The sequence below is a fragment of the Triticum aestivum genome, chromosome 5B (genome assembly GCF_018294505.1).
Source record: "Triticum aestivum cultivar Chinese Spring chromosome 5B, IWGSC CS RefSeq v2.1, whole genome shotgun sequence".
Lineage (NCBI taxonomy): Eukaryota > Viridiplantae > Streptophyta > Magnoliopsida > Poales > Poaceae > Triticum > Triticum aestivum.
Window position 1 is genome coordinate 233,576,776 of NC_057807.1, and position 26,697 is coordinate 233,603,472.

Below are 26,697 nucleotides of genomic sequence, written 5' to 3' on the forward strand. Positions count from 1 at the left end.
GAGGCGTATGTGGATGACGTGGTCATAAAAACAAGACACGTCAATACCCTAATAGATGACTTGAGGCTTACATTCGACAACCTCCGAACATATGACATTAAGCTAAACCCGAAAAAATGTGTTTTTGGCGTACCCTCTGGGAAGCTGCTCAGCTTCATTGTTTCCAATAGAGGAATTGAGGAAAATCCGGCAAAGATCAGAGCTCTGTCGCAGTTGGCTATCCTAACAGACCTCAAGCATATCCAGAAATTAGCTGGATGCGTAGCTGCCTTAAGCCGCTTTATCTCATGGTTAGGAGAAAAGGCATTACCTCTTTACCGCCTTCTTCGGCGCACCGAACACTTCGTGTGGACGGATGCAGCCGCGGCCGGACTGGATGAAATAAAGACCTTATTGGCCAGTAATCCAGTCCTAATAGCGCCAAATATTGGCAAACCTATGCTGCTGTACATAGCTGCAACACATCAAGTGGTAAGCGCAGCGCTCGTCGTCGAAGGAGAGGCTGACGGATACAAATTCCCGCTCCAGAAGCCAGTATATTACGTATCCATGATCCTCATCCCATGCAAATCCCGATACCCACACTATCAAAAAATAGCATACACGGTCTTCATGGCATCCCGAAAGCTAAGACACTACTTTCAAGAGTGTTCGATTACGGTGGCCTCCGAAGTACCACTGAACGACAAAATAAATAACCGCGACGCTACGGGCCGGATTGCTAAATGGGCCATTGAGCTCCTTCCGTTCGACATAACATACAAGCCACGGTGGGCCATCAAGTCGCAAGTACTGGTTGACTTTGTCGCCGAATGGACAGAAGCCGAACTCCCTGAAGAGTACGGCGCATACTCTAACTGGATCATGCACTTCGACGACTCTAAAATGCTGGCCGGATTGGGAGCAGGTGTAGTCCTGACGTCTCCCACTAGAGATACAGTCCAGTACATACTCCAAATATTATATAAAGACTCCAACAATGCAGCCGAATACAAGGCTCTGTTGCACGGTCTTCGGATGGCAGTCTCTATGGGCATTCAACGCCTGGAGGTGCGCGGGGATTCAAACCTCGCAACATCACAAATAAACGGAGACTTTGATGCCAAGGATCCGAAAATGGCGGCCTACTGTAATGCCGTCCTCAAAATGTCAGCTCGGTTCGAGGGGCTCGAATTCCACCATGTGGCTCGAGAAAACAATCAAGCGGAGGATATTCTCGCCCGCATCGGTGCTAAACGCGACCCTGTCCCACCTAACATATTCCTGGAAAGGCTATTCAAGCCATCCGTGGTATGGGAACGGGAGTCCGGCAACACTAGCACGGATCCGAATACATCCCCAGATTCCGAACCATCAGACATAATCAGAGGCTCCACCACCGAAATAACATCTTCGGCCCATGAAATCATGGCTGTAATCGCCTCGTGGACTGAGCCTTTCTTGGCCTACCTAAATAGGCAGGAGCTCCCCGAAGACCAAAACGAAGCACGTTGCATTGTGCGGCGCTCTAAAGCTTACAAAGTCCATGAAGGGGAACTCTATAAGAGAAGTGCGACCAGAGTGCTCCAACGGTGCATCTCCGAAGAGGAAGGGCGGCAGCTCTTGGCTGAAATCCATGCCGGACTGGGTGGGCACCACACCGCGGCTCGAGCACTAGTCAGCAAGGCCTTCCGTACAGGCTTCTATTGGCCGACAGCCCGAGCAGACGCACAGGACCCGGTCCAACACTGCGTCGATTGCTAGCTCTTTGCCAATCAAAGTCATATGCCCCCTACCACTCTCCAAACAATCCCCATAAATTGGCCCTTCGCGGTCTGGGGGCTAGATATGGTCGGACCCCATAAAGGGGGAAGCCATAAGAAAAAATACTTATTGGTCATGGTGGACAAGTTCACCAAATGGATAGAAGCTAAACCAGTCAAAACGGCCGAATCCGGACCAGTGATAGACTTCATACCCGGGGTCGTACACCGATATGGTGTCCCCCACAGCATCATCACTGATAATGGCTCAAACTTCACAACCGATGAAGTGAAAACTTGGTGCGGCAACATGGGCATAAAGCTCGATTACGCCTCCGTCTACCATCCCCAAACAAACGGCCAGGTCGAACGTGCAAATGGTCTCATCATGAGCAGCATCAAACCCAGACTAGTGTGATCCTTGACAGAGTCGGACACACACTGGGTTGAAGAGCTCGACTCCGTACTCTGGGGTCTGCGGACCACGCCGAATCGCACCACCGGATACACACCATTTTTTATGGTGTACGACGCAGAAGCAGTACTACCATGCGACATAATACATGATTCGCCTCGCGTGCGCATGTACGAAGAGAAGGAAGCCGAGTTAGATCGGCAGGATAACTTAGATGCCCTGGAGGAGGAGCGCGACGTCGCAAAAGACCGTTCCGCATTCTATCAGTAGCAGGCTCGACGGTACCAAAGCAGAGAAGTGTGGGCCAAAAATACAGTACGGATGCCCGGATCACTCCGGCCGCACTATGTGTGTAAGCAATACCTGGGGGCTTCCTATACAGAAGCTAGATATAATTACTTTAACGGCTTTTTTCCCATCACATATGCGTTCTTTTTCCATATGTGCCTTTTCTTCACCATTATATACATCGATATGACTTAAGATGTGGCCATGCTAGGTTGCCTGGCTCTCGTGTTTATGCCCTACGTTCCCATTAATTTGGCTACGGCATAAGGGGAGAACCTCTGCGATTGTTACTGCCAGTTCAGCCGGATGTGTACCTCAGACTGGGTGAAGCCGAAAGCTAGCGTTCTTAAGGGAATATTCGGTCGGTGGACAAAAGATGTTTTTCGTTTATTACAACGTGAATCCCCAGAAGTTTTGTATCCTGCGTCCTTGTTTGCAGTTCAGACATGTGCATCGTCGCATGCGTACCCAGGGAAAGGAACCCCTAACGGAACTATTCTCCCTGGAAGATGTTTCTTACTATCCATGTAATATAACATAACTAGTTGGGTACTTGTCTGTTCAAGCACTTATGACCCCTACGCTTGGTTTCCATGCATACCCCGGTTCTGTATAACTGAGCGGGTATTCGGATACACCCCGGACTATCGGATCTGGGGGCTGAAGCGAAATGGTCCGCCATGACAAATGATTTTAATCCGGCTAGGGACTACTTATGTCCATTGAATTACACAGTCACTTGGACTGACTATATTCCTCCTCTATACCATCCAACAGGCTATCTAGCTTACAATCCTGTTGGGAATACTTTGCGGCTAACGCTACCTGGTCATACACCAGACTCATGGGAATTTATTGCCCATCTGGCCCCGCCGGTCCGACTTTGGCCATATGGTTCGGGTCAAGCTTGGTGTAGCACGTCTTCACCATAGCCCAGGCTTCTCTTGCACCTTGTCGGCAGGCTGACATCTTCCACAAACGGAAGTGCTGCCGTGCTCCTTGAAACATGTCCACAAGCTCCCCCATGCCCTTCGGCAGGAAGCTTGATGGCCACAAGGCCTGAGCAATGCCTGCATCACCTGCCGAGCTTGCTCGTGCAGTTGTGAGAGGTCCTGCAGTAAATCGCCGACAGACGCGGGCACCTCCTCCTCAGGGCGGCCCGTTAACATACCTACAAATAAAAAAATCAATATGCTTCCCCGCCGAGCTATACTGCAGTTCGTCTAGGCACTTACCATAAATGCCGCGTCGAAGCCTTTTGTTCTCCTTCACGGAGTCCGCCAGCTGAGCGCGGACATCTTTTAATTCGACGTCCAGCCGGACATTGGCATCTTGAAGATTGTTCTTCTCCTGCCTCACTTGCGTAAGAACACGCTCGCCGGCTTTTAGCTGCCTTTGGAGATGCGACTCGTTATCTCCTACGACCTCTGGATTCAGCCCGGGATGGTCTGCTGAATTTTCTGTTAATACATGCCACTTACTACCTGGTACGTCTCCGTACAATTAAGACAAATGTTACCAGAGGAGGCCTTCTGGGATTCCTCCAACTTGGCAACCGCGGCCCTCAGCTCGGTCTTGCACTCCTCCAGCTCTCGAGACAATCGCTCATTATTATCTACAAGGATCTGTGCACACATTGATCCTTAAAACTGTTGTTCCAACCGTTTCAAGTCTCAGGGGCTACTGCTATACATGCTTATCAAATTTTCTTACCCGTATATCTTTGGTATACTGATCCGTCGCTCGGGCAAGCCCGCCTTGAGAAGCTCGGATGTATGCGTCTCCCGAACTGAAAGCATTAAATGCCTCTTCGGAAAAGATGTTGTGGCGAAGTACGGCCCGCCGGTGCCGGTGATTCATGGCGCTCTATACCTCGGAATTCGTGGCGGAGAGCATATCCGCATCCTTTGTCGGAGGACAATGCGGCATCGGCCCCACGTCCACCTCATCTCCCGAAGCCGGTTCTGGAATCCGGCTTGTGGAGGCGTGATTGGCAGGATCCCTGGATATAGTCCGGCTGCTCCTCTTCTTGCCAGGACACGAAGGGCGCTGTTACATTTCTAATACAATAATCACAGAGCAGGTTTTTACCATACGTCTGTAGTAGCGTTTTGGCCCTAACCGCCTTCCTCTTAAGCCTGCCCGATCCGGATGCCCTCTGCCGACGGGTCCCTAGGGGCTCGGCCCCGCGCTCTGACCGTCGTCTCTGCAAAAACACGACACTTCGGGCATAAGGCATGGCATTAGAAAGGAGTCCTCTTCGGAGGACATGGTTTTCGGCTTGGCTTACACGCGATATAGGTAGCAGTCCGGGGTAGTCGGCGGTAATAGTCACTGAGGTGCCATCGCAGCTCGCCTGATAAAATATCCCATTGACGAGCTCCACAGTAATATCCGGATCTTCTTCGAGTCCTGGATCGAGAGCCCTTCCGGGGTCCTCTGGCTGCGAGGAGGGGTTGGAGATTCCTTCTACGACCCTCCTCAGTTCCTGCTCCGAAATATTGAGGTAAATAATCTTGGCGAAGAACGCCACAATGAGCAAAGCGGGGAAAGAATGACGACTTACCCAGCTTGGGGGGTTGTACATAGAAAACCCATCCCGCGGTTTAATATGAAGGAATTCTTCTTCTTCTCCCTTATACAAATTGGACAATATCCTCGCCAGAGCAGTGGCAGAGTCCAGACCTTTACGGCCACATCGGGTGGCATCATCTTCCTCGTTGTAGTGCCACATGGGCTTCCCCCGATATTGAAGCGGCTGCACTCCCCGCATTATGCATATTGCCATAACCTCGATTATCGTTAGCCCGGATTTGGCCAGTAATTTTATCCTGCTCATCAGAAGGTGTATTTCTCTGGTATCCTCCTCCTGGGGGCCTCGAGGGCGCCAGCTTCGACGTGCCTCCGGTGGAGCGTTATTGAACTCAAGGAGACCTGTCCGGACTGGATCCGGAAGGGGAACGTCATCAACATAAAACCACTCCGAAGGCTAGTTCTTCGGTGCCTTCTTGGGAGTACCGGATAGGTATCCGGTCTCGGCGATGCACCATAGTTTGGCTCCGCCCACTTGACATAGGGATTCTCCCTGGTTGTGAGGGACAAGGAAAAACAACTTCTTCCATAACCCAAAGTGAGCCTTGCAGCCTAGAAATAGCTCACAAAGGGCAACATATCCTGCTATATGCAGCACGGAGGCAGGGGTGAAGTTGTGCAGCTGGAGGCCATAGAACTCTAGGAGCCCGCGAAGAAATGGGTGGATAGGAAACCCGACGCCCCTTAGCAGGTGCGGGATGAGGCATATTTGCTCCTCTGGGGAGGGATTAGGAGATCCCTCCGCTTGCTCCCCGCCATTATAGGTGGCTATTCCGGCTCGGACGGGGACCATGAACGCCGGTGGGAGAAACCCTTGGGTCTGTAACTCTATCAAACGACTGTGAGGAACTGAACACTCTTCCCAGTCTCCCGGCTTGGAGCGAGGAGAGCGAGAAGAAGAGTTGGGGCGACCGGCCATGTTGGAATGGTCTTTCCGGAGCTCTTTGTTGGATGCTTGCTCGAGGGAAGAGGGTGAGGTTTGGATCTGAGAATCCCCATCTCTTCAAATAGACGGTTAACCTGCCGGACCGGGGGTGGCAAATGCAAAAATTCCTCGGCTCCTCCCATTCACTCGACACGTGGAGATGGTCATTATTGAGGCACTGAAGCCGAGGAGTACAACATTGATGGGAAGCCGGACACTATTCGTCGTAACACGTACTTTGGAGTATTCGGAGATGGAACCCGCCTTACAATGCCGAAGACAAGACTGCGCGCCGGACTCATCGTCATTGAAGCCTGGTTCAGGGGCTACTAAGGGAGTCCTGGATTAGGGGGTATCTAGACAGCCGGACTATATGCTCTATCCGGACTGTTGGAGCATGAAGATACAAGACTCAAGACTCCGTCCCGTGTCCGGATGGGACTCTCCTTTGCGTGGAAGACAAGCTTGGCAATCCGGATATTATATTTCCTTCCTTGTAATCGACTCCATGTAAACCCTAGCCCCCTCCGGTGTCTATATAAACCGGAGGGTTTGGTCCTTAGAGGCATGATCACAATCATAATCATCATAGGCTAGCTTCTAGGGTTTAGCCTCTACGATCTCGTGATAGATCTACCCTTGTACTACTCATATCATCAATATCAATCAAGTAGGAAGTAGGGTTTTACCTCCATCGAGAGGGCCCGAACCTGGGTAAACATTGTGTCCCTTGCCTCCTGTTACCATCAGCCTAAGACGCACAGATCGGGACCCCCTACCCGAGATCCGCTGGTTTTGACACTGATAGTCGGCACCTAGGATTCCACCCTACATCATCTTGGTATCATGAGCCACGTTGATCATGAATTTGGAGTCCCTACCCCCACTTTCTAGCCTTGTTTTGTTTGGTTTCGTCCTAAAATTAAAAATCCCCACCAAAAATAGCCCCCAGTTTTTTTGTGATTTGTTGGCTTGATGATGATTTGGTTATTTTGATCCATGGATTCATTGTGTTTCAAGTGGATCTAGCATATCCCCAATTTTCCCCACTTTCCATCCACAAAATCTTCTCAATTTTGCCCTGGGAATTCGTGTTTTTCTGCCCCCGTTCTCAGATCCAGAATTTAGGGTTCATCCCGGAAGAAATTCTATGACCCCCGGAACTTCTGGACTACCCCAGAAATTCCGCCCCCCCGGAACTTCCACGCTAACCAGAGAGTTTACCCCAAAATCCCCCAGACTCCCCGCACTTTTTCCGCGACCCCCGGAACTTCCAGCCACCCCCGGAACTTCCGGAGCCCGGAACTTTTGGCCTAACCAGAGACTTTGCACAGAATTTCAGGATCAGCCTCTTTCACCATTTTCAGTATAACTTTTCACTCCAAACTCCGATTTGAGTGTTCTTTGGCTCGTTTTGAAGCTATCGACGTTCCCAACGTCCTCACATTGGTTTCACCACCTTTTGACTCCATCAAAATTTTGGAACTTTGACATCTTTGCCTAGGCCTTCCACCATAACACCCGCATTACCACCATCGACTTTCGCAACCTAACCCATTTTGACCCCCATTGCATTTGTGGTTGCTTGAGTAGTGATTTGAGTCTCCTAAGGTGTTTTGGCTACTTAGGGATGGTTACTTCTTCATCAACCTCCACCATAACTACCGCATAGCCTTGCCCACCATACACTTCCGCCACCCCAACTTAACCCAATTTTGTTTGAGCTTGTCCGAGTTGTGATTTGTGTCTCCTAAGGTGATTAGGCTAGTTAGGGACGGTGACTTCAACTCCGACACTATGTATAGTCCACCACCATAACCTCCACTTCCGCGTTGCGTACTCCAAAACCCATCATTGCATTTCTGCAATCCCGCTGAGCTTCCGAAACCACCACCGCATTCCGCTACCACCATTTGATATTTGCCTTTGGAGATTTGAGTTGTGGTTTTTCCATTTCCTAGGGTGTTTTGGCTAACTAGGAATGGTTCGACATCGACAACACCGCTGCTCAAATTCGCCAAGGAGTCCACATCGACCACCTTCACCATTTTGACACCCTAACCATAAGCAAGGAACGGTAACCTCTATATCATCTTGGTATCGTGGTATCCCATCATTGTACATTCTTGCCTTTGCATTGTTAACCCCTAGCCCAATGTGCGTCACTTGCCTATAGAGACTAGCCATTGAGTATTGCCGGCAACGTTACTTGTGCACATTAGTGATCATCGATCTACACCTTCCATTGCATACATACCATATCATAATGGTATCATCTTGGTATCATATCATCCCCTGTGTCACAAGATTGTTCCTACATATACACAATTGCTATCTTGGTTTGTGCATAGTGGCCATATCAAAAAAAGAATGAAGCTTTTAAGCAAAGAAAAAGAAAGCAAAGAGCTTGTAAGAAATAGCCATAACATCATACCACATTGCATATAAGATTGTCATATCCGATCATCTTGGGTCATACCACCGGAACATCATACATATAGCATACTTGGGATAGAAAGTTGATACATTTTGCATCTTATAGGTTGTGCACAAGTGTCATATCCTCCTATTGAGCAATCGTGCTAGCGTCTCTCTTGAGTTGTGCAACACGAGAGTTTTCCATGGATTCCACATTTTGTGCTCATTCCTTGGTTGGACGACCCCATTTATCTATCCGTGTGTGTGTTTCCGTGTGCCACATATTGCAATTGGTCTACTTATTTCACTTGCAAATTTGTGAATCTCTTTCAACATTATTGAATCTTGCTAACATTTTGCATCAAATTTTTAGTGCCAAGCTACTCCATAAGCTTTACTTGATAGGTGTGAGTGAACAAGTCTGATACCAATTCCACTTTTCTTTCATTTCACATTGAGTGAAACGGGATACATCCTCAACTTTGGGAAAAGGTAAACTGCTATTGTTTATCTCATTCCCTACTCACTTCTTCTCGAGTCTTGTGATGGATAGGCAAATCACACCCCCTTCGTTCTACAACAACAATGATGAGTTTGATGCCATGAACAACTTGAACGCCAAGATGGATGCTCAAATGGAGGAGATCAAATCCCTCATCAAGTCCTACAAGAGATCTTCCTCATCTTAGAGAAGACGCTCTCGTGCACATGCTTCCGAGCTACCATCTCCGGCAAGATCACATCGGCAGCGACACCATCAACAACAAGAACATGAAGGTCAAGAGCTCAACACCAACAACCGCTCAATGACTTCACCATCTCCCTTGGCATCTTTGCCAAGCGACTTCAAGGCATCTTCGCCTACAGACATACGACATCTTCGCCAACAAGCACCTCACGACCACACTCAAGAGGAGCTCCCCAAGCTCAAGTCCGTGACTTCCACGAGCTACTACGACCTCAACACCGACCACAAGATTCCTTTCTATGGGACTCTAGAACCCGAGGAGTATCTCGAGTGGGAGCACTTGATGGGTGACTACCTCAAGCTACATTTAAGTTCCTCCCGAAGATCGAGTGAAGTGCGCCATAAGAAACTTCCATGACTACCACTGGTACAGCGAGGTGCTATACAAACGGTTTTAACCCCTTTCCATGATGGCGTTTGGACCGTCACCTAGTGAGTGTGGGCGATAGGGGGGGGTCCTTCCCACACGACCCAAAAATCGTCGGGGATATGCCCTCCTGGCACACACGCTCGGTAAAAATGAGGTCGTGTGCAACCGGCGAGCGAGCAAATATGGTTATACGTACAATATTGCTCAGAAAATATAATTATACAGGCGAAATCATTTCTAGTCGTAAGTACATCCCACACAGTCAGTCCCCTCTAAATGATTCCGTTCGTATATACATCCCACACAGTCGCTGCAAGGAAAACGTTTCCGTTCATAGGTACATCACACACAATTTTCCCCGTTAAATCATTTGTGATAGTGTTCCCATCACACACAATATTAACAATTTTATCGTTTGCGTTATTGAATGCATCACACACAGTGCGTAGAAGAAAATGTGTGGCAAAGACTGTCCATCACACACAATTTTTATGCGGTAAACGTTTGCGCAAGGTGGCCTAATGCAAACAGTTTTGAAGAGAATGTCGTGTGTGGTTATTCATCGATCCAATACAGTTTATTCATAGAAACTGTGTGCGTTGCCTTAGGCTAGGGTGTGCATTCGGTTTTTTTGGTTTGATTCGGTTCGACTTATACGGTTTTTATACTTTAATTTATACGGTTTTATACATAGGTACGGTTCGGTTCGGTAATAACCATTTCGTTTCGGTTCGATTTCGGTAATAACAAAAAAAAACAAAGTTGACGCGAATTTTTGAATGAACAACGAATATTTTTTGGTCACATGATTTGGTTTGTGCATGTAGCCATGTAGGTAAGGTTTTCCTTGTGAGAAATGCCTACGTAGATTAGATCATTATTAGATGGCACGCATGATTTTGTTCTAGGCATTAGATGGCAGCAGATATGAGGATTACACAAGTTTTTTATTACGTGAAGGAGCGAGCAAAAGAAGGAAAGAGTCGATTGTATTTCTTTTTTAAGGGTAGTCAATTGTATTCGTGTGCATGTGAGAGTCTGATCCATGAGCCAATCGATCCTAATCCAGACAAAAGACGTTGGTTGGCCCTTTTTTAGTCAATCGATCCTAATCCAGACAAAATCGCTCGACAGAAAGTGGCCGTATGGGCTGGACAATATGAGGCCCAAGCAATCACACCGCGCGCCAGATGCCCAAGTCGTTTGCTCAAGCTGCAGCGTTTAGTACCAACTCGCGCATGGACCTACAGCGCGGTGGGAAGAAGGCTATAAAAGTAGGGGTTGTTGTGGCTTCAGCTAAAAATCTTCACACGGTGGAGCTACTTTCGGTTTAATTCAGTTTAACCAAAAACCATCGGTTTCTAACCGAAAAAACCGAGGTCATATGGTTTTCTAAATGGAAAACTGAAATTGAAACCAAAACCTGAAAAAAACCAAAGTTTGGTTCGGTTTGATTTTTTTTGGTTCGGTTTTTGGTTTTCGATTTGGTTTTGCACAGGCTGAGCCTTAGGTCATCGCCCATGGTATTTTCTCAATAACCGTTTGTAATAGCAAAAACCAATTAGCAGGCTAGTTTGCCATTAGCAGGCTAATTGCCCTATTATTAATAATCCAGTTATTAATCTAATTGACATTCATATTAGGAATAATTAGATTTATGCCCCTAGTTGCGTCTCACTCGTCTGTTTTACCCCTAATTCCCAAAAGTCACCGGTTCTGTCCAAGTCACTTTGCTCCTCTTATGCTTTTTCCCTTTGACCCTTTGACCGTCAGTTTGAAAACTTCATAACTAATTCATACTAAATCAGAAAAATGCAATTTCATGAAAAAACTATTGGAAAGTGCCCATCTGAGTTTTAGCTCTTATGCTACCACCATGAATAGTAAAATCTAAAAAAGTTCAAAAAAAATTCAAAAAAAAAATTGGTGGTAAAGAATGACAAATGTTTTAAGTGCCTGCCAAGTTTCATCAGGGAATAACATTCATGGGTGCGGCGGCAAAAAAAAAACAATCAACACTCCAAAATAGATTATTTTTTTGCCATCACTTCCACGAATGTCGTTCCCAAATGAAAATTGGCAAGCACTTAGAACATTTGTCGTTCTTTGCCACCATATTTTTTTTGATTTTTTTTGAATTTTTAGTGTTTACTATTCTTGGTGGTACCAAAAGAGCTAAAACTCATATGTGCACTTTTCAACACTTTTTTCATAAATGCAAATGACACTGACATATAGGTGATATTTTTCTGAACATTTTGGTATCTTATTTGCATTTTTCCGATTTAGTATGAATTAGTTATGAAGTTTTTAAACTGACGGTCAAACGGTAAAAGGGCAAAAGCATAAGAGGAGAAAAGTGACTTGGACAGAACGAGTGACTTTTGGGAATTAGGGGTAAAACAGACGAGTGGGACACAACTAGGGGCATAAATCTAATTATGCCTTCATATTAAACACATAATATATTTCATTCCATATTAAGGAAGCAGGATTTCATAATTGAAATACATCATAGTACAACATGATATAGCTTCAGCACTAAGCTACCCCATTACACAACTGCACCAGCACCAAGTTTCACATACAAGATCTAGAACCTTTTGAAATTAGCATCCTAGACGGTATATAGACAGATGCATCTCATCGGGAAAACTGCTGAAGCGGAAGGCGAATATTGAGCCTTCATGTTGAAGGTCTTTGCAACTTTAGGCCAGTGCCAATGGATGATTGACCGTCCATCCTTCGTCCTCTTCAGGAACACTTCAATAGTGAAACGTGGGTGTTGTATGAAAACCTTCCTCGTCTTCTGACCATAGAGGTGGTTTGAGAGGTAATCATCAGTGAACTGCTTTGGAAAGGCCTGAAAACAAGGATGTGCATAAAAGTCATCTCTATATTGAAAATGGGGCAAAGGAATAAAAAGGCAAGGTATAATAGTTAGTACTATCTTGTAGTGAACTGATGTCTTCTTCATTGTGCAGATAAATATCTTGTTATTTTTTGTCACTAATTTCTTTATCCTAACAATCTTTTTGAGTTTCTTGACTTGATTGATATTCATGGCCAACTCATTTTCCCATATGCAAAAAGGGTCGAACAGCGGGTCAAAACCTCTGACAGCAGGACCTACATATGCAAGACCAAATTGTTAAAAACCTAAATATTAAAATGGTTCCTGCAATTGCACGATAATGTGCTATTAGACAACAGACCATGCACGTGCTAACCTCGATTGTAAATCTCAGTGGTTCCCATTGTTTCCCTATAACACATATAAGGTAGTTAGTCATCAGGTTAAGTAAGGGTTCGCATGCTATCAGTAAAATATGTTGATGAAAAATAAGCACATTGCAGATTCATCAGATTAATTCAAGCCACATGGAAAACCCATTTATCCAAACCAAGCATGATTAAGAACTAGGAAATATAGCACTTGTATATCTTTCTCATGTATTAAGTGCAGCCAAATTCAATTTATTCCTCACATGCACAACAATACAAAATTTCACCCACGACAATTGGACATCACATTGCAGAATTGAACCAAGCAGTTAACTAAACACCACAACAAATGAACCAAACATTAACTGAGCACCACATTGCACAATATAACATACTCCTAATAGAAGATCAGACAGTTAACTGAACCAAGCATGCTTAACAACTTGGAAATATAGCAATTGTATTTGTTTCTCATGTATTTAGTACAACCAAATTCAATTTACTTCTCACATGGTATACAATAATAGAATGCACCCACAACTATTGAACATCACATTGCAGAATTGAACCAAACAGTTAACTAAACACCACGACACAAATGAACCAAACGTTAACTGAGCACCACATTGCATAATGTATAACCAAACCAAGCATGCTTGACAACTTGGAAATATAGCAATTGTATTCATTTCTCATGTATTTTGTAAAGATAAATTTGATTTATTTCTCACATGGAAGACAATACAACATTCCAGCCTGAAGAATTGAACATCACATTTGCAGAACTGAACCAAACAGTTACCTGAAGACGACAACTAATTAACCAAACGGTTAATAAGTGAGCACCACACTACACGACATATAGAACATATACACAGGAGCAACAAATTTCATGGTAAAATTAGATAGCACAATTCACTAGAATTTGTTAAGGAAAGACAGGAGCAGCACACGCAACGGGTAAACTGAGCATGCTTAACCGGCGTAGCTAGCAAATGGCAAGGTGCTCCTCCAAGATCTGGGTGTCGGCATGAATGGTAGCCATCGCGACCTCATCCGTGCATGCGGCCACGATTTGCTTCTCCGATGCCAAATGCTCCTTGAGCTCCTGGCTATACTGCGTGCACCATGGCTTAGGGCGGCGCTTATTTGGTGGATGGGTCAGTGATTTGGGTGGAAGGTGTCACGCCGGCAGTCGGGGCATGTGGGATGTGGCAGGAGGAGGAGGTTGGGGGTCTGGTGTGGACTACCTGCCTGGATAGACTAGGCCGGGCAGCGTGAAGGAGGGTCGCCGGTGAGGGGAGCGGCGTTGCAAGCAAGGAGTGAAGGTTTCCACTTGGAAAGGAAGGCGAAAATAGGGGCAATGTGTCTTTTGGTAAGGGGGAGGGGGCGGAGAGGTAGATATTTCCGCGGAAGCCAAAAATTTGGAATCGCTTCGGCGAAAAACTGGCGCGCAAAGTGCCATCAGACACAGTCCCTTATTCAGAACTATGCACGATATGTGAACATCACAAATGATTCAGATAGCTTAACCCGTGTGTGATGAGTTTGAACGTCAAGAAATTTGGGTCCAATTTCCCTGGTTATAGTGCTCATCCACGTCATTGCATAATTTGGGTACACAAAGGAAACTACAACACACCCACACTTCTTAATCGAGTAAGTTCAACAATTAAACAGAGCTAGCTGGCCTAAACATTACTCTAACAAATAAAATACCGGAGCTCTTAATTAAAGAAAACAAAGTGTACTACTGCGGCTGGTGCTTGTCGATCTCTGCCGCCTCCTCCATGTCCAGCTCGCGCTCGATGGTCTACTGGGGAAGGAGCTCCATGGCATCCATCGCACCATATTCGGCAAGCATCTCACCATCGCGTCCGCCATCTCTTTGGAAAAGGCTGCCACGAGTTGGGCATGGGCGGCCGTGATCTGGGCTTGGACGGGCTCTGTCGTTGCAAGGTATGCGGCAGAGGAATGGACGGCTGCTCGAACGCTCTCGACGATTGCCAACTCTTCGGCCGTGGGTTGCCGACCGTTGTCGGAGAAGCTTCGTTCGATTTGTGAAATGACCGCCACGAGCTGGGCGTGGGCGGCCTCGACATGGTTGTGGCGGCCTCCTTCAGGGCTAAGGCCGCTGCTGTGGAACGAACAGCTGCTGTGCCACTCTCGCCAGCTGCTATCCCCGAGGCAGATGTTGCTATCGCCACCCGAGAAGCAACAGTGGCCGTTTGGGCTGCTTTGGCTACCTGGTCGTAGATTGCGGCCGTGCTCATGCACCTTGTTAGCACGCGCATGGCGGCTGTGGCCGCGCTCTCGCCGGTGTGGGCCGCCGAAGTTGCCCTCATGACGTGGGTACACGTCCCCATCTTTCAGCAGTGACGATTGAACAGTGAAATGATATTTGGAGAGCGAGCTAGTGTGCTCGACACGCTGGCTATGGACTGTAGCCAACACACCTTCTCGTGTAAGCCATAGGCGTACTATACACCAACGGTGCTCGAGGATATTTTGTACTGCATCTCACACGGTTGGTGATAATAAACTGTGTGGAATCTACTTGATTTTTAATTTTGATTTGAATTACATAATGGGGTCACAACGACAATGGATGGTGTTTGAATTGCTAGACCTTTTATCTGCAGTGAACATGCAACTATATGTGTGACATAAAAAAATTGAAATTATTCAGGGTTCATTTGGAAATTTTATACATTACATTGGTTTTCTAGCCATTTCAGGTGCACAATTCAAAATTGGAGCACATGCTCCCGTCCATAAAAACGGGTTGCAAAATCAAACGTTTGTCCTTGGTTGCAAGCTTAGGTCACCTGCAAGAAATGAGAACAAATGCCAAACACCTTGACACCGTCGCTCAGCCGCTAACATTGAGATATATGCTTTTAACATTCTAGTAAATCAAAAACTCGTCTAAAATTCATGAAACTTGACATGAATCATGGAACGACAGCGACATGCCGTGGTAAAAATATTGTCCAATTTGGGGCAGGCGTAGGTATAAGCTTCTCGCAAACCAGAGCTTCTCTCACAACAATCCTGATGGTTTCAGTAGGATACGTGCCACCTTGGGGGACGAAATGATATATGTTGCCTCTTCTTACTTCCAAATGATTCTCGTGTCAACATAGAACAACACGAGTGGTTTGTCAATTTTTGGGATTTTTCGGGGTTCGCTTGGACATTTTTATACATTAATTGCGTTTTCAATGCATTTATGAGCACAATTCAAATTTGCACTACATGCACATGCTCTAATGCATATAAATTGGTTGAAAATTCAAATATGTGTCCTTGGTTGCATGCTTAGGTCCCATGCAAGAAACGGGAATGAATGTCAAACACCCTGCCACCGTCACTCGGCCGCAAACATTGAGATACCTGGTTTTTAAATTCTAGTAAATCCAAAACTCATCTGAAATTCATGAAACTTTAAATGCTATCATGGAGCGGCATCAACATGCCGTGATAAATTTTTTGTCCCATTTGGGGCAGGTTTGGGGATATGCTTCTCACAAATCAGAGGTTCTCACAACAAGCCTCATGGTTTCGGTAGGGAACGTCCCACCTTTAGGGACGAAACGATATCCATTGCCTCTTATTGCTTTTAAAAAAAATTCTCGTGTCAACATAGAACAACAGGAGTGTTGTGTCACTTTCTAGGATTTTTCAGGGTTCGTTTTGACATTTTAATGCATTAATTGCGTTTTCAATGCATTTATGAGCACAATTCAAATTTGAACTACATGCACATGCTCTAATGCATATAAATTGGTTGAAAATTCAAATCTGTGTCCTTGATTGCATGCTTATGTCCCATGCAAGAAATGGGAATGAATGTCAACCACCCTGCCACCGTCACTCGGCCGCAAACATTGAGATTCCTGGTTTTTAAATTCTAGTAAATCTAAAACTCGTCTGAAATTCATGAAACTTGGCATGCTATCATGGAGTGACATCAACATGCCGGCGTAAACTTTTTGTCCCATTTGGGGCAGGTTTGGGGATATGCTTCTCACAAACCAAAGGTTCTCACAACAAGCCTGATGGTTTCGGTAGGGAACGTCCCACCTTTGGGGACGAAACGATATCCGCTACCTCTTATTGCTTTCAAAAAAATTCTAGTGTCAACATAGAACAATAGGAGTGTTGTGTCAATTTTTCGGATTTTTCAGGGTTCGTTTGGACATTTTTATGCATTAGTTGAGTTTTCAATGCATTTATGTGCATAATTCAAATTTGAACTACATGCACATGCTCTAATGCATATAAATTGGTTGAAAATTCAAATATGTGTCCTTGGTTTCATGCTTAGGTCCCATGCAAGAAATGGGAATGAATGTCAAACACCCTGCCACCATCACTCGGCCGAAAACATTGAGATTCCTGGTTTTTAAATTCTAGTAAATCCAAAACTCGTCTAAAATTCATGAAACTTGGCATGCTATCATGGAGCGGCATCAACATGCCATGGTAAATTTTTTGTCCCATTTGGGGCAGGTGTGGGTATAAGCTTCTTACAAATCAGAGGTTCTCACAACAAGCATGATGGTTTTGGTAGGGAACGTCCCACCTTTGGGGAAAAAATGATATCAACTGCCTCTTATTGCTTTCAAAAATTTTCTAGTGTCAACATAGAACAACAGGAGTGTTGTGTCAATTTTTGGTTTTTTTCGGGGTTCGTTTGGACATTTTTATGCATTAATTGAGTTTTCGATGCATTTATGTGCATAATTCAAATTTGAACTACATGCACATGCTCTAATGCATATAAATTGGTTGAAAATTCAAATCTATGTCCTTGGTTGCATGCTTAGTCCCATGCAAGAAATGGGAATGAATGTCAAACACCCTGCCACTGTCACTCGGCCGCAAACATTGAGATACCTGGTTTTTAAATTCTAGTAAATCCAAAACTCGTCTGGAATTCATGAAACTTGGCAAGCTATCATGGAGTGGCATCAACATGCCGTGGTAATTTTGTTGTCCCATTTGGGGCAGGTTTGGTTATAAGCTTCTCACAAACCAGAGCTTCTGACAAGAAGCCTAATGGTTTTGGTAGGGAACGTCCCACCTTTGGGGACGAAATAATATCCGCTGCCTCTTATTGCTTTCAAAAAATTTCTAGTGTCAACATAGAACAACAGGAGTGTTGTGTTAAATTTTGCAATTTTTCGGGGTTTGTTTGGATATTTTTATACATTAACTGGATTTTCTAGGCATTTTATGTCCATAATACAAATTTGAACTACATGCACATGCTCCAGTGCATAATTTTTTTTTGAAAATGGGGGACTCCCCGGCCTCTGCATCAGAATGATGCATACGACCACATTAATAAATAAAATAGGTTCAACAAGGTCTTAAAGTCGGGAAAAAAAAGAAAGGCTATCTCACAGAGAGCCTCAACGCCAAAGATAAAAAGGCCATAGAGCCATAACGGCTGGCATAACAAAGATAGGAAAACTAATCGCCTATCCTATTACATGACCACCATCCAAACCGTTGAAGATATCCCGCGCTACCATCTCCCACCGGACAGATCCAGTAACCAAACGCTCCCTGGCCTCCGTCGGAGTGAGTAAGGACCACATCGGATCTGTGCCGTAGCTCGGAATAAAACCTGCAAAAAATGAATAGTTTTTGTTCTGTTAAAAGCCAAATCATTTCTGCAGTTCCAAATTGCCCATAACAACGCACATACTCCTACACGAATGTGTCTAGCTGTATCGGACTGTATCCCATCAAGCCACGTTCCAAATAACGTACCAACCAAATTCGGAGGAGTAATGTTAAAAGCAATTTGCATGGTGCGCCACAAAATTCTCGCCAACGGGCACTCAAAGAAGAGGTGCTTAATGGTCTCGTCCCGATCACAGAAACTACACCTAGTAGATCCTGTCCAATTGCGCTTAACCAAGTTGTCCTTTGTTAAAATGACTTGTTTATGTATAAACCACATAAACACTTTAATTTTCAAAGGAACTTTTACTTTCCAAACATGTTTGGAACTAGGAATGACACTCGAGTTAATGACATCGATATACATCGACTTAACTGTAAATTCTCCAGACCTAGTAAGTTTCCAACACAACTGATCAGGCCGATGAGCTAGCTGTACCTCCATCAGTCTACTCACCAAATGAAGCCATGTTTCCCATCTATCACCAACAAGCACCCTCCGAAACTGGATATTAAGGGGAATTGACTGCATAATAGTTGCAACTAGCGCATCACGTCGCTGAACGATACAGGGACGGGTACTGGAGCGCCAATGGCGTATCACTAAGCCAAGTATCCACGCAGAAACGGGTATTGTTGCCATCACCGAATATAAACTTTGTTCTATTAAAGAAGGCTGCCTTAACTCTCATAAGCCCCTTCCAAAACGGCGAATCAGTTGGTCTCACTATCACCTGTGACAAAGTCTTGGACTGCAGATACTTGTTATGGAGAATCTGCGCCCATGTTGCGTCAGTCTCAATTGATAACTTATACAGCCACTTACTGAGAAGGCATATGTTCTTGACCTGAAGATTCTCAATACCCAGATCCCCTTGGTCCTTTGGTCTACAGATGATATCCCATTTGGTGAGTCGGTACTTTCTCTTTAGTTCATCACTCTGCCAAAAAAATCTTGATCGGTAGAAGTCCAGCCTTTTCCTAACCCCAACTGGAAATTCAAAGAAAGATAGTAGGAACATCGGCATACTCATGAGCACCGAATTGATAAGAATCAACCGGCCTCCATAAGACATAAGTTTGCCCTTCCAGCAACTAAGTTTCTTCCCAAACCGATCTTCGATGCATTTCCACTCTCTGTTTGTTAGCTTACGATGATGAATGGGTATACCTAGGTAAGTAAAAGGTAAAGCCCCTAATTCACATCCAAACAATTGCCTATAAGCCTCTTGTTCCTCCTTGGCTCTACCAAAGCAGAACAACTCGCTTTTATGAAAGTTAATCTTTAATCCGGTCAATTGTTCAAATAAGCATAATACCAGCTTCATATTTCTCGCTTTTGCCAGGTCATGCTCCATAAAGATGATTGTATCATCAGCATACTGTAGAATGGACACACCCCCATCAACTAGGTGAGGCACCAAGCCACCCACCTGACAGGCCTCCTTTGCCCTACCTATGAGAATTGCCAACATGTCAACCACGATGTTGAACAAAATAGGGGACATTGGATCACCTTGCCTTAGGCCTTTGTGTGTCTGGAAATAATGACCTATAGCGTCATTCACTTTAATTCCAACACTCCCTTTTTGCGTGAACGATTCTACCTGGCGTCGCCAAGCTTCATCAAAACCCTTCATGCGTAAGGCCTGTTGAAGGAAGGGCCATTTGACTTTGTCGTAAGCTTTCTCGAAATCCACTTTGAAAACAACCCCATCCAACTTTTTCGTGTGGATCTCATGGAGCATTTAATAAAGGACCACAACCCCTTCAAGGATGTTCCTGTCCGGCATGAAAGCCGTTTGGGTAGGATGCACCACAACATGCGCGATCTGTGTGAGCCTATTAGTCCCGACCTTGATAAAGATTTTGAAACTTACATTAAGAATACATCTGGGCCTGAATTGCTCAATTTTCACAGCCTCTGTTTTCTTAGGAAGAAGGGTTATCATTCCAAAATTCAGCTGGAAAAGCTGAAGCTGCCCAGAGAAGAGATCATTGAACAAAGGCAACAGATTCCCTTTAATAATATGCCAGCACTTTTTATAAAACTCCGCTGGAAATCCATCGGGGCCTGGTGCCTTGTTATTTTTCATTTGCGAAATGGCCTCAAACACCTCTTTCTCAGAAAAAGGAGCCGCTAGAATATCATTCTCCACCACTTTGAGTTGAGGAACATCCTCAATCCTGGACTCATCCGGAGACACACATTTATCCTCTGGAGTACCAAACAACTACTTGTAATACTATGTAATGTACAGTTTTAGGTTTTCCTGTCCTAAAATTGTTCCTTCATCTTGCTCAAGCTGAAAGATCCTCTTCTTTCTATGTTTACCATTAGCGATCATGTGAAAGAATTGCGTGTTCGCATCCCCCTGGACTACTCGCCGGACCTTGGCCCGCAACGCCCACTTCAATTCCTTTTCTCGAAGAAGTTCTTTCAGCCTCATCTCCGCATCAAGCTTGGCATGAAGCTCCGCGGATGGCAGCACCGTGGTTTCTGCTTTTACATCTAAGGACTGAATAAGAGAAAGGAGCCTTTCCTTTTCGACCTTATAAATCCTGCTAAGATGCTTAGCCCACCCACGCAGGAAACTCCTCAAATGCCTAATCTTATTCTGCCAGCGCTGAAGCGCAGTCTTCCCTCCTGAATCCTTAGCCCACTCTCTGGATACAAGATCAAAGAAACCTTCTCGTTCAAACCAAGCCAGCTCAAAAGAGAATGAGTTTTTGTTTCCCGGGTGGGTGGCCTCACCAGAGTCCACAAACAACGACGTGTGATCAGAAATTCCACAGGACAAAGCCTGAACTGTTACTAGTGGAAACTTCTATTCCCAATCGACACTAGCCAACACTCGATCCAACTTCTCATACGTCGGATTTGGCAGCACGTTAGCCCAGGTGAATTTTCTACCCGAGAGCTCAATTTCTCTCAGGTCCAGACTTTCAATGATAGTATTGAACATGAACGACCATCTGCCATCAAAGTTATCATTGGTCTTATCCTCACGCCTTCTAATGATATTGAAATCACCCCCACTAGGATAGGAAGCTGCTCGGAACCGCAAATCCTAATGAGATCAGCCAAGAACTCGGGCTTGAGTTTGGGCTGTGCGGCACCATATACCGCAACCAAATCCCAATTAAACCCATTGTCCTTCGAACGCACCCAAACTTGACTGCAAAGTCACCCATTACCACACTTCGAACCTCGAGCGCTTCGCATCGAACGCCGAGTAAGATTCCACCCGATCTCCCTCTCGGTGGCAAGCAATGCCAATCAAAATCAATACCCCCCGACAAAGTTTTTATAAATTGTGGTGCAAAATTATCTCTACCTATCTCCGATAGAGCGATAAAATATAATCGATGCTCGACAAACGCCTCAGCAAGAAACCTTCTTTTAGCCAAGTCCTTTAGACCTCTGCTATTCCAAAAGATTCCTTTCATAGTTCATCATGGAATTTTTTAGCCGTACGAATCCTAGCACTCCTACGCACTGCGGACACCGGGTACACTTTCTGTTTCCACTTGTGTTTAGAGACATTTTGACTCTGCAACCGGTCCTCACAACCAGTCTCAGAAGGTCTAGCCATAACCATCTCAGTAGTATCATCCTCTTCTTCTGCCTTAGGAATGGGAGGCATAAGATCCGCACAAAAATTGTCGAGCACCCTGACCCCCAACGCATCAACCTCAGAATCACTCATGGGTTTAACCGCCGCAATAATACGAATCATCTCTAAGGCCCGCTCAGCCTCTAGATCCAGAAGATCATTAACAGAGTTAGAGATTTCAGTAACATTACTACCTAGTGAAACTCCTAATTGATTTGCATTTTCAACAATCTCATCATTGGAAAAATGCAGAATGGAATTAGAAGTATTAACCGACATACCAGTAGTGACCTCAACGTCATGGAGCTTGGCCGCCCTTATGGCGCACCACTGCTGAATGTCGTCCACATCCGGCTGAGTCAGGAGACGGCCACTCACCCGTTGCCCCTCAGACATCGGATCCTGAATCCCTCCAAACGCAATAACCTCCTCCAGAGAGATCCTGGTCGGGGTAGGGCCTCCTGCCTCACCCCAACCGCTAGGCCGGTCCACCTGCACGGACTCCCCAGCAGACTCGCCAGGAAGTGGAAAGGCACTCACCATGGCCTCAGACGTATGGCGCGCCCCACAGGACGGAGCCGGCGGTGAATGGGGTGAAGGGAGTGCATGGGCCGCCTACCCTAACTCCCCACCCAGCACCGGAGAGGCCACCACCATAGGCGCCTCAGGAGAAGAGGGCTCCGAGGCCACCTGCCCCGAGCCCCCTCCCGATGGCACAGTCTCCACCAGCAGAGAGGTAGATGCGACGGGAGAGGAGGTATCCGAGGCCACCTGCCCCAGACCCCCTCCCAACATAGAGAAGGACACGAGTGCCACCTGCCTCGAATCCCCTACCTCAGCAGCAGAAGAGCAACCGAGGCCGCCTGCCCCGGGACCCCTCCCGACAAACCAACCACAAACACCGGCGTCACGTCCTGAGAAGGTACAGCGTGCTGAGCACGAGAGGGAGTGGCCACCTGCCGACTCACCTCCTCCTCTCCCCAGACCGAGATTGATGAAGCCCCAGGAACCCCAGGAATAGTACACACAGTATCCTCAAACCCCAAAGCAGGCAACGCAAGCTCAAAAGCCTCCTCGGACTCAACCCGATCACTCCACAGCCTCGGGGGTGCAGAAGCGGGTTTGAAGGACCCAAATCTTAGAGTCGTTGTAGGCACCGAGGAGGGTGGAGCCGCTCCATCCCCGGTCATCGCGGTCTCGGACCCCGGTCCCTTGGACAGCTGTCGTCCAAAGTCCTTGACCGGCGGCTCCTTTGCTCCCGCGCTGCCGTCACCCTCGTGCATATCCACGTGAGACACGTGAGCCGCCGCAGCCAAAAGGCTCTCATCCTCAAACTCAATAACCAGATTATAAATCCTGCCTCGATAAGCCCACTTAGCCACTTCCGACACATACTCAATGTTCAGAATACTAACTAGAACCCGAGCAATCCCGTGAGCTCTGGTGAACGCCATATCCACTCGCTCAGGCTTCCCCACCAAAATGCCCAAGCTGGCCACTGATGTCTACTACACAACCTTCTTCTTGTAGACGTTGTTGGGCCTGCAAGTGCACAGGTTTGTAGGACAGTAGCAAATTTCCCTCAAGTGGATGACCTAAGGTTTATCAATCCGTGGGAGGCATAGGATGAAGATGGTCTCTCTCAAACAACCCTGCAACCAAATAACAAAGAGTCTCTTGTGTCCCCAACACACCCAAAACAATGGTAAATTGTATAGGTGCACTAGTTCGGCGAAGAGATGGTGATACAAGTGCAATATGGATAGTAGATATAGGTTTTTGTAATCTGAAAATATAAAAACAGCAAGGTAACTAATAATAAAAGTGAGCATAAACGGTATTGCAATGATAGGAAACAAGGCATATGGTTCATACTTTCACTAGTGCAAGTTCTCTCAACAATAATAACATAGATAGATCATATAACAATCCCTCAACATGCAACAAAGAGTCACTCCAAAGCCACTAATAGCGGAGAACAAAAGAAGAGATTATGGTATGGTACGAAACCACCTCAAAGTTATTCTTTCGGATCAATCTATTCAAGAGTTCGTACTAGAATAACACCTTAAGACACAAATCAACCAAAACCCTAATGTCACCTAGATACTCCATTGTCACCTAAAGTATCCGTGGGCATGATTATACGATATGAATCACACAATCTCAGATTCATCCAACCAACACAAAGTACTTCAAAGAGTGCCCCAAAGTTTCTACCGGAGAGTCAAGACGAAAACGTGTGCCAACCCCTATGCATAGGTTCATGGGCGGAACCCGCAAGTTGATCACCAAAACATACATCAAGTGGCACGTGATATCCCATTGTCACCACAAATAAACACGGCAAGACATACATCAAGTGTTCTCAAATCCTTAAAGACTCAATCCAACAAGATAACATCAAAGGGAAAACTCAATTCATCACAAGAGAGTAGAGGGGGGGGGGGAGAAACATCATAAGATCCAACTATAATAGCAAAGTGTAGGATCGAAAGTATGTCTAGAGGGGGGGGGGGTGATTAGACTACTTGACCAAATAAAAGCTTATCCTTTTCCCAATTTTAGTCTTTGGTAGATTTTAGCTATCTTAGCACAAGTCAAGCAATCCTAACACAATTCAAGCAAGCATGCAAAGAGTATATGAGCAGCGGAAAGTAAAGCATGCAACTTGCAAGAATGTAAAGGGAAGGGTTTGGAGGATTCAAACGCAATTGGAGACACGGTGATTATTGAGCCGTGGTTACAATAGGTGGTGCTATCGTACATCCACGTTGATGGAGACTTCAACCCACGAAGGGTAACGGTTGCCCGAGTCCACGGAGGGCTCCACCCATGAAGGGTCCACGAACAAGCAACATTGTCTATCCCACCAGGGCCGTCGCCCATGAAGGACTTGCCTCACTAGCGGTAGATCTTCACGAAGTAGGCGATCTCCTTGCCCTTACAAACTCCTTGGTTCAACTCCACAATCTTGTCGGAGGCTCCCAAGTGACACCTAGCCAATCTAGGAGACACCACTCTCCAAGAAGTAACAAATGGTGTGTTGATGATGAACTCCTTGCTCTTGTGTTTCAAATGATAGTCTCCCCAACACTCAACTCTCTCTCACAGGATTTGGATTTGGTGGGAAGAAGATTTGAGTGGAAAGCAACTTGGAGAAGGCTAGAGATCAAGATTCATATGGTAGGAATGGAATATCTTGGCCTCAACACATGAGTAGGTGGTTCCTTCTCAGAAACAGTAAGTTGGAAGTGTAGGTTTGTTCTGATGGCTCTCTCCACAAATGAAGAGGAGGTGGAGGGGTATTTATAGCCTCCACACAAAATCTAACCGTTACACACAACTTGCCAAACTTGGTGGGACCAAATTGGTAAACTCGGTCAGACCGATTCAGCAAATCTAGTGACCGTTAGGATTTTCGGTGGGACCGACATGCAACTCGGTAGGACCGATGTGGTTAGGGTTAGGGCATAACGTAATCTCGGTGAGACCGATTACACAAACTCGGTGAGACCGATTTTGGTAATAAGCTAACCAGAGAGTTGGTCAAGTAAACTCGGTGGGACCGATTCGCTCATTTTGGTGAGACCGAAATGTTACGAAAAGGAAACAAGGAGTTTACATTGCAATCTCGGTGGGACCGATTGCTCATCTTGATGGTACCAAAACGTTACGAAGGGAAACGGAGAGATTACAATCCCATCTCGGTGAGACCGAGATCCCTATCGGTGAGACCGATTTGCCTAGGGTTTGTGGCAGTGGCTATGACATCTGAACTCGGTGGCGCCGGGTAGAAAGAATCGGTAGGGCCGAGTTTGACTTTTGGTTTAGGTCATATGTGGATATGAGAAAGTAGTTGAGGGTTTTGGAGCATATCACTAAGCACTATAGAGCAAGAAACTCATTAATCAACACCTCATCCCTCCTTGATAGTATTGGCTTTTTCTATAGACTCAATGTGATCTTGGATCACTAAAATATAAAATGTAGAGTCTTGAGCTTTTGAGCTAGAGCCAATCCTTTTATCCTTAGCATTTTGAGGGATCCACTTTTGTCATCCATGCCATGCCATCCATTAAGCTTTTCCTGAAATATTCATCTTGGAATGATGTTAGCTCAATGAGCTATATGTTGTTAGGAATTACCAAAACCACCTAGGGATAGTTGCACTTTCAATCTCCCCCTTTTTGGTAATTGATGACAACATATAGATCAAAGCTTTGACAAATGATAATAAGAGTGAAAAACATTGTCGCTTTGAGAAGTATGTGATAAGCAAGAGCTCCCCCTAAATTTGTGCATAGTTTAAGATTTCCTTTGGACTGCAAATGCACAAGGAGTTAGGCTCATGGGTAACTCTTCCATGTCACATACATCTTGGTTGAGCGCTCAAAATGATAATGATTGAATACGTGCACTCATCACCAAGCAAAGTGAACGATCATATAGAGATAAACGAGATAATGTCATCCAACAAGCATAAATGTAGCATATAATCAAACACATGATCATCCAGGTATCACACAGACATAGAGTACCTCAAAGAAGCAAATAAAGTTCAACCACCAAAGCAAGAGAGAACAAAAATGCAACACTCTCTATAGAAGCCTATGATCTATACATTTTTCTCCCCCTTTGGCAACAAGTTACCAAAAAG